Source organism: Emydura macquarii, unplaced genomic scaffold (genome assembly GCF_026122565.2).
Source record: "Emydura macquarii macquarii isolate MOO-44397 ecotype Brisbane River unplaced genomic scaffold, CSIRO-AGI_Emac_v2 contig_3287, whole genome shotgun sequence".
Classification (NCBI taxonomy): Eukaryota; Metazoa; Chordata; order Testudines; family Chelidae; genus Emydura; species Emydura macquarii.
Window position 1 is genome coordinate 6989571 of NW_027133424.1, and position 7114 is coordinate 6996684.

Sequence of the window (7114 nt, forward strand, 5' to 3'; positions counted from 1 at the left end):
CTGAAATCCTGAGCAGTTTCATCTTGAGCAGGCTATTGTGAATAGCATACAAAACCATGTGTGAGCACCCATTATCTACTTCCTGTGCTCTCTGTACCAATCTTCAAAGAATATCTGTATTAAGCCTGCGTCATGCCAATATGCTCAGGTTGTATTTCTGAAAATAAATATCTACCAAAACAAATTACTTCCTTTTTTAGCAATTATTTAAAAAACGTATGTAAGTGCAAAGTGAATAATAAGCAGGGACATCACTTAATATGAGGGCCTCTCTGAAGTCCTCAAAATTATAAACAAGTCTTTGCTGAAAATGATTTATTAATATGATTCAATGTTGCTCAGCGGGCCCCACTCTTTTGTATGTCAGATAACCCCAACGGAAGAGGAAGCTCTATGAAATTTGACTGGATTCTTTATTTATAACACAGGAGTGCCTAAGGGTCCTGAGATGGGGTCCCCACCCCTCGGGTGCAAAGCAACACCAGCCAGCTCCCCCCATATCAGTTTGTCTTCCCTCCGCAGGCTGTTTTTATACCCTGATGATTTCTGTACCCCTGCTATAGCTACTGAAGCAGCAGTGCTGGGGTCACACCAGTCCTCTGCAGCTCCCAAATATGGGAGACCTTGAGCAGTTTTAAAATTTAAAGAAGGAACCACAATATAACGCAGATGATGCACCTGAGCTGAGCTTTGTGGAGAAAGGCAGGGAACAAAAAAAAGCTTCCTGGTCTTGTGACGTAGGCGAAGGTTTCTTGTTCAATAGTGCACGATTAGAAGGGAATGTGGTCTTGTGAGTAGAGTCGTAAAATGGAAGTTAAGATCTCTGGCTTTTTTCCCACAGCTCTATCTGTCTGGCTTACATTTTTGTGCTACCACCCTATTAGCTGAGCACCGCCCATATAAAATAGAGGGGCAGTAGCATGGGTCCTAGTTGACGCTGTGGTATATCTGGTTCATCTCCCTGTTCAGGTTCTAGAAAGCTCAGTCTAGGAACAGGTATGCCACTGCTTTGCTGTGTGACCACCCTCCACTTTCTTTTCCTCATCTGTAAAGAGCACGTAAATATATCCACGAGAGCGCTGTGAAGGGCCACTGAGTAGTAGTTGCAAAATGCTTTGAGATCCCCAAAGAATCACTGTGTAAATGTAAAATATTCTGACTTCTCAGGTCTGGTTAAGTTACCTCCAGCAGATATCATGCTCGCCAACACTGCAAAAAGATGTAGACTATTACACAGAACCAGAAAATGCTGATCAGCTTGGACAAAGGTCACCAACAAAACCTTTGATTCTTTGTGTAATATATACCAGCCAAGTGTCTGTCTCCCCTAAGAGGCTGGGCTATCTAAAGAGGTTTGAGTTTCCTGCTGTCTCTGAACTAAGGTGTCTGTTAGCTCAGTGATTTTCAACCTTTTTTTTTTTTCATTTGCGGACTCCTAAAATATTTCACGTGGAGGTGTAGATCCCTTTGGAAATCTTGGACATATGCTGCAGATCTGCGAGGGGCTGCGGACCGCAGTTGGGAAACCACAGCCCTTTGCCCCACTGCTTTAGCTCAAGCTGGAGCAGCTTTTGTTTTTAGATCCCCACGTTCCCAGGTTCAGTCACTACAGTGGGGCCTGCCCAGCCATAACATGTAATGCTCAGTAATGCTATTCTTTGCCATCAACCAGGTAGAATCCCTACTACATCACACAGTATGAGAATCTGGACTGACATTAGATTTCAAGGGGCCACAAAGGATAAGGATTTCCTTCCGCCCATTGATGTGCTGAGAAGGAGGAGGAGGAAGAGGTGCAGAAGCCTATTTCTATGATCACTAGAAAGAAATCTGAATAGGCTCTGGCATATGCTACCCTACTAACGACCTGGGCCCTGGCTAGTGACTGATGGAAGCACACAGCCTGCTTCTCATCTGACTTGCTCAAGTGTCACGCCATTGACTTCATGGGGGTGCTCCTGTTTTGCAGCCGAGCAAGCGAGGGAAAGCAGCCCCTTCCCGCATGCAGTGCAGAGAGCCGTGGCAGAGAGCTGCACGGGGAGAGCCATTTATACGGCTCCAGATTTTATTGATCCTACAAAACCCAGGAACTAAGCTACGTATTCTTCTGCGCCATCTCCTGCCACTTTTTTCTCTATTAACCTCTAGGTGGCTATAGCACATTCTCATAACACACAGCCCTGCCTCTTGTAGACGGGGGTGTAGTGCTGCTGGAGCGGTCCAGAGTGTCACCTGAAATCCAGGATGGAGCTATGCTCCAGCACTCCAGCAGCTCTGCCTCGTCATTTTCTGAGCCTTGGGCTATGCTGCTGCCGGGAGGTGTGTTTCTCCAGCACAAGGAGACAGACTTGTGCTAGCACCGGTCGAGCATACCCCCCCTCCCCCCAAGAAAAAGTCATTGCTTTTAGCAAAGTCTTAAAAACGTATGTAAGTGCGAGATGAATAATCAGCAGAGGTCACTATATAGGGGTGGCTTTTTGAAGTCATAAAATTTGAAAAGAAATCTTTGCTGAGAACAGGGTATGACTCTGATTTGATGATGCTCCAAGTGCCCCATCCTTTCTTACGTCAGCTAACCACTACATAGGGAAGAGGAAGCTGTATGAATTTGACTTTCTTTTATCCTGGGAGTGCCTGGGCCCTCCAAGATTGACTCTGTACAGACACAGGCCAAGAGCAAGCCCCTGGTCTGAAGAATTTACAATCTACATGAACAAGAGAGGTGCAGGAGCGGTGATGAAACAGGTGAAGTGACTTTCCCAAGGTCAAAGATTAGGTCAGTGGCAGAGCCAGGAATAGTATCTAGGTCTCCTGAGCCCCACTGCAATGCTCTATTTTCGTACAAATTGTGCTGGAAGACCAGGATTTATTTACCCCTCCTTCCATAGAAGAGGCCAGAGCTACCTCCTAAACTGGAGCCAGGGGAGCCTTCCAGTACCTTCCTTTAAACATCTGTGCTATGGTTCGGAAGAGGGCCACACATTTGCCTAGCTGGGCGCACCGCTGTACATTGAGATGGCTGCTAACAGAACTGTCACCTGTCAGCCCATAAAAGCATCAGCCCCAGCTGTCTCGCCTTTCCACAATCAGAAGAGGCCACTAAACAACTTTATCCACTAGGGGGCGACGATAGCCTGCAGGAGAAAATGATCTCTTGTTCTCTTCCAGACTTCAGTAAGTGCAAGGCTCTGCACCCAGAATGCTTCATTTAATGCTAATTGTTTCAAGCACCTGTCTAAGAATGCCTCTGTTCCTTGGTAAGAGAGAGGGCGAGTTCTCTGTAACGAGCAAATGAATTTCAGGACCATGTAATGCCTTAGTGAGGGGGGAATGAGAGTGCAGTGCAAAAAATAGTCCACATAATAGCATCAGAAATATTGCAGAGACTATACAAGGGGACCCTGGGTATCTTCGTGGGGCAGCGAGCTAGCACCCCTGCAGCTCTTGCTGAAATGTTAGAAATAAAGCGACCCATTTGACCCCCAGATTTGTACCAGATGGGGAACTCCAATGCACACTCCCCCGTCACATGTGCAGGTCACATGTGACGTTTCATTTGTTTCTTTGGACCCCTTGACATGGCGGCCAGAGCTATGGCCCTTGGCCCCAAGCGGGTCATGATACAGTTTCAAATGAGTAAGGCGATCCCTTCACCTTCCTTTTCAGTGTTAAGGGGGAACAGTTCACTGTGGGGAGCTGGGGTGGGATCAATGACCCGGGGTCCTTCCTGGCTTTTTGCTTGTTTCTCTGAAGACTCTCTCATCCCCAAATCTGGCCCAGTTCACACTCAGCACAAAGGCTAGGGTGGGGCCATACTGGACACAGATGCAGCACAGAACTTGCAGGCCAGGTGGAGTGGGGGCTAAGGTAGCTGGAGAGGCCCCCAGCCAACCTTAAAGAGGCCTAGGAGCCTAAGACTACAGGCTCTCTTCAGCTGCCCTATGGGCTGCAACCCTGCTCACTATGGCATTGCTGGAACCCCGGCCCCTATGATCGAGTCCTCTGAAGGCAGCCTTCCAGCTGTCTTCTGTAGGGCCTGCACTAGGGGGATTCTCTCCCAGCCAGCACCAGGCCTTTTGGGGTCCCGTGTTAATGCTCCACCACTTTCTCTGGGCGGAAAGGGATCGAACGGGAGGTGGAGATCTCACCTGTTGTCTTTTCGAACCCATGGTATGTCTTAGCCTTTTCCCCAGATGTTGTCTGTCCCAGCAGCAGTTTCCTAAAGACTTGACGTGAAATCTTGGCTCCAGTTGAAAGCAGTGGGCGTTTTGCCGACGTCTTCCATGGGACTCAGGTTGGCCTCCTCAAAGCTAATAAAAGTAATATGGTGCCTTTTGGTACAACAGATCCCAAAGCACTTCCCAAAATGTACCTGATCAGGAATCTCTCCCTGAACTAGCAGAATGCTGGGATGCAATGCAAGAGTGCAACAATGCAAGCGTGGAGAGCAGGAAAGGAAGAATAACACCACATGCATCCGAAACTGAAGAGGGAGTTAGTGTGATGGAGCTGCTAAGCAAAGGACTGCAACTCCCATGGGCCCCTGCCCTACTGCACATCCCCTTCCTCCTGGCCAGGTAAGAGGAAAAGTCCTGTAACAGGAAGTAGCAGGGCTCGCTTTGGGAAAGCCGGTCACCTGACTAGCCAGGACAGGAGCTGGAGAGACTTTGAATGTAGAGGCTGCATGGCTAGCCAGGAGCTGTGAAGACCTTGGGTGCAGAAACAGTTTCTCAGAAACTGTATGCGGAGCCATGTGTGGAACAGGCTGTGATTGCTAGACATCACTGATGGGTGCAGGTCTGTGAGAGGTTTGAGGGGGGAGGGAGCAGCAGCTAGGCAGGAAGCAAGTGCAGAGGGGCCCAGTGAGAGACACGGACTGAGCCCGTCTTGGAAACCCACAAGCCTTTATTTGTGTGAACAGAGATCGGAGCGGGGAGGGCTCCTTGAGGGGCTGAAGTAAAGGTTGTACGACTACCAGTGTTCTTCCCGAGGTGTGTAGGTCGCGTGTTGTGGGAGCACTTCAGGCTGGCTGGCCTGCTTCTGGGGCTTGATAGGAGCCCAGAGGTATCTTATCAGGCTGGCAGGTCCTTCGATCCTCCTCTTAGTGTTGGGCTCTCCCGGCCCGGTTGTACTGAGCTTCTTGTAGCTGCTGCTGCAAGTACCCACTGGGATGCAGAGTTCGGCGTGGGCGGCTCCAGGCAGAGAAGGAAAGACGCCTAAGATTTGCTTTCCCATTAGCAGACGTGCACAGCAGCCATCCATGCTTTGGGAATTCACACCGTGGGCTCAAGTGTTCATGCCAGCAAGACAACGAAGGGCTGGGAAGTGCTGCCAGCACCAAGGAGGGGGTAAATACGTTTGGAACGGCTCTGGGAATTGATAACAGCCTGCAGAGTGGGGTGGGGTGGGAAAACCGGGAGGGAGGGCAGAAAACGTCAATTTTTTGGCAAAAAAACTAAAATTTTAGCCCAAACCAAAATATTTCTTAATGGAAATGCTACAGGGGTCAGAATAGCCAAGCAAGCAACTGAAGCTATGCTAGGCCTGTAGGACAGTGGTCAAGCAACTCAAATTGAACCGAGCCTCCAACACTGGGATGTTCTACTGTTTGCCAAAGCTCAGAATTGAAACTAAATCTAGTTTCTTTGTCTGAGTCAAGCTGAGGGGTGAATTGCTTGGCCCAACCACCCCATGCAGATCATGCCGCCACAGGAGTTTCTCATCCAATCTGTCCACCCCTGACTCCAAGCATGCTGGGAAATGGTGTCGGAGGGCTCAGAAAGGCACCCCCTTTCCCGGAGAAACTTTCTTAGTAAGTCATTGGTCTCTGCTACTTCTGCACATCACAAAGCTGCCCTTCTATAGGAACTTTTTTCCTGGCGTGTCTTTTTGGGGCTCACCCTTTAAATCTGACAGAGCCAACCAGCTACCACCCTGCCCACCCCTCTAACTGGCCCGTATTCTAACCGCGATGTTTTGGCCCAGTTTTCCCTTTCTAATCGTGAGGAGATGGCACATTCTCAGGGTTGCGAGCTCTCATGATTTTATCACACGTCTCCTGATATTTGGTATTTTTCTTAAAGCCCCAGCTCCTGGAGTCATGTGAGTTTTAATGTAAAATTCTAGTCCTCCTGGTTGTAGACAAAAACTGGAAAACATGACCCAAATGAACCATAAAAACAAATAAAAAGCACCCACAATTTTTTTTTTTTTTAAATCTCATACTTTCCAAGCCAGTCTCAAGATTTGTGGTGGACGGCCTGGACTCCTGCCTTTGGGGAGGCTGGGTGTAAGCACTGAAAGCGCACCAGATGTGTGGATGGCACCGGTGCCTGGACCATGGCTCTAGCCCCCTTCCCCCACTGCACCCTGAGGCTTGGCCCCCCGAGGCTCTCGCCTGCTGCTCGCACCTCTCCGCCCCTCCCCCAAGGCACCACCTGCCTGCACCGCTTTGCTTGGTGGGAGACTAGGGGGTGGAGAGGGATCTCGGGAGAAGAGGCGGAGCGTGGTGAGGAAGAAAAGCATCATGGGCACTTCCATGGGGGAAGAGGATGAGTGGGGGTGGACCATGGGCGGGCCCATGGCCTGGGCGGATCGATGCTCCTCCAAAGGGAGATGCCCCACATCCTGTTTGGGGAGGCTTAGCCTCTTACACCTGCCCCTGATGGTGGACTGCTTCATGGTTATTGAACCCATGGGGTTGGCAATCCTGCATTCTCACGCTGGCAGGTCTGTATTCAAACTGGCAGCCAAGATGTGAAAGGGCCCTATTCTCTCCCCAGTTCCTTGAGCCCAGCCAGCCCCACAGAAAGGGGAAAACCAATAGTCCCATGGCCATAACCACTGTATTGAATGCCTCTCAACCCTGTCGTCTGTGTGTGCTTGCGCCACATCTGCCAGTCACAGTCCTCGACTTCCACCGTCCTTCCCTCCCTTCCCTCCATTGGAGTTTTCTTCTTTCCAACCTGCTTATCTCCTGCCAGGAACCTTGCACCTCTGGAATGCAGATTAGACCTGCCTGGATGGCACTTGCCTGATTTGCATAGAGAGATGTGACGTCTCCGGCGCTAGACAGCAGCTCCTTTCCAGTGCTGGGTGTCTAACAAACTCAACA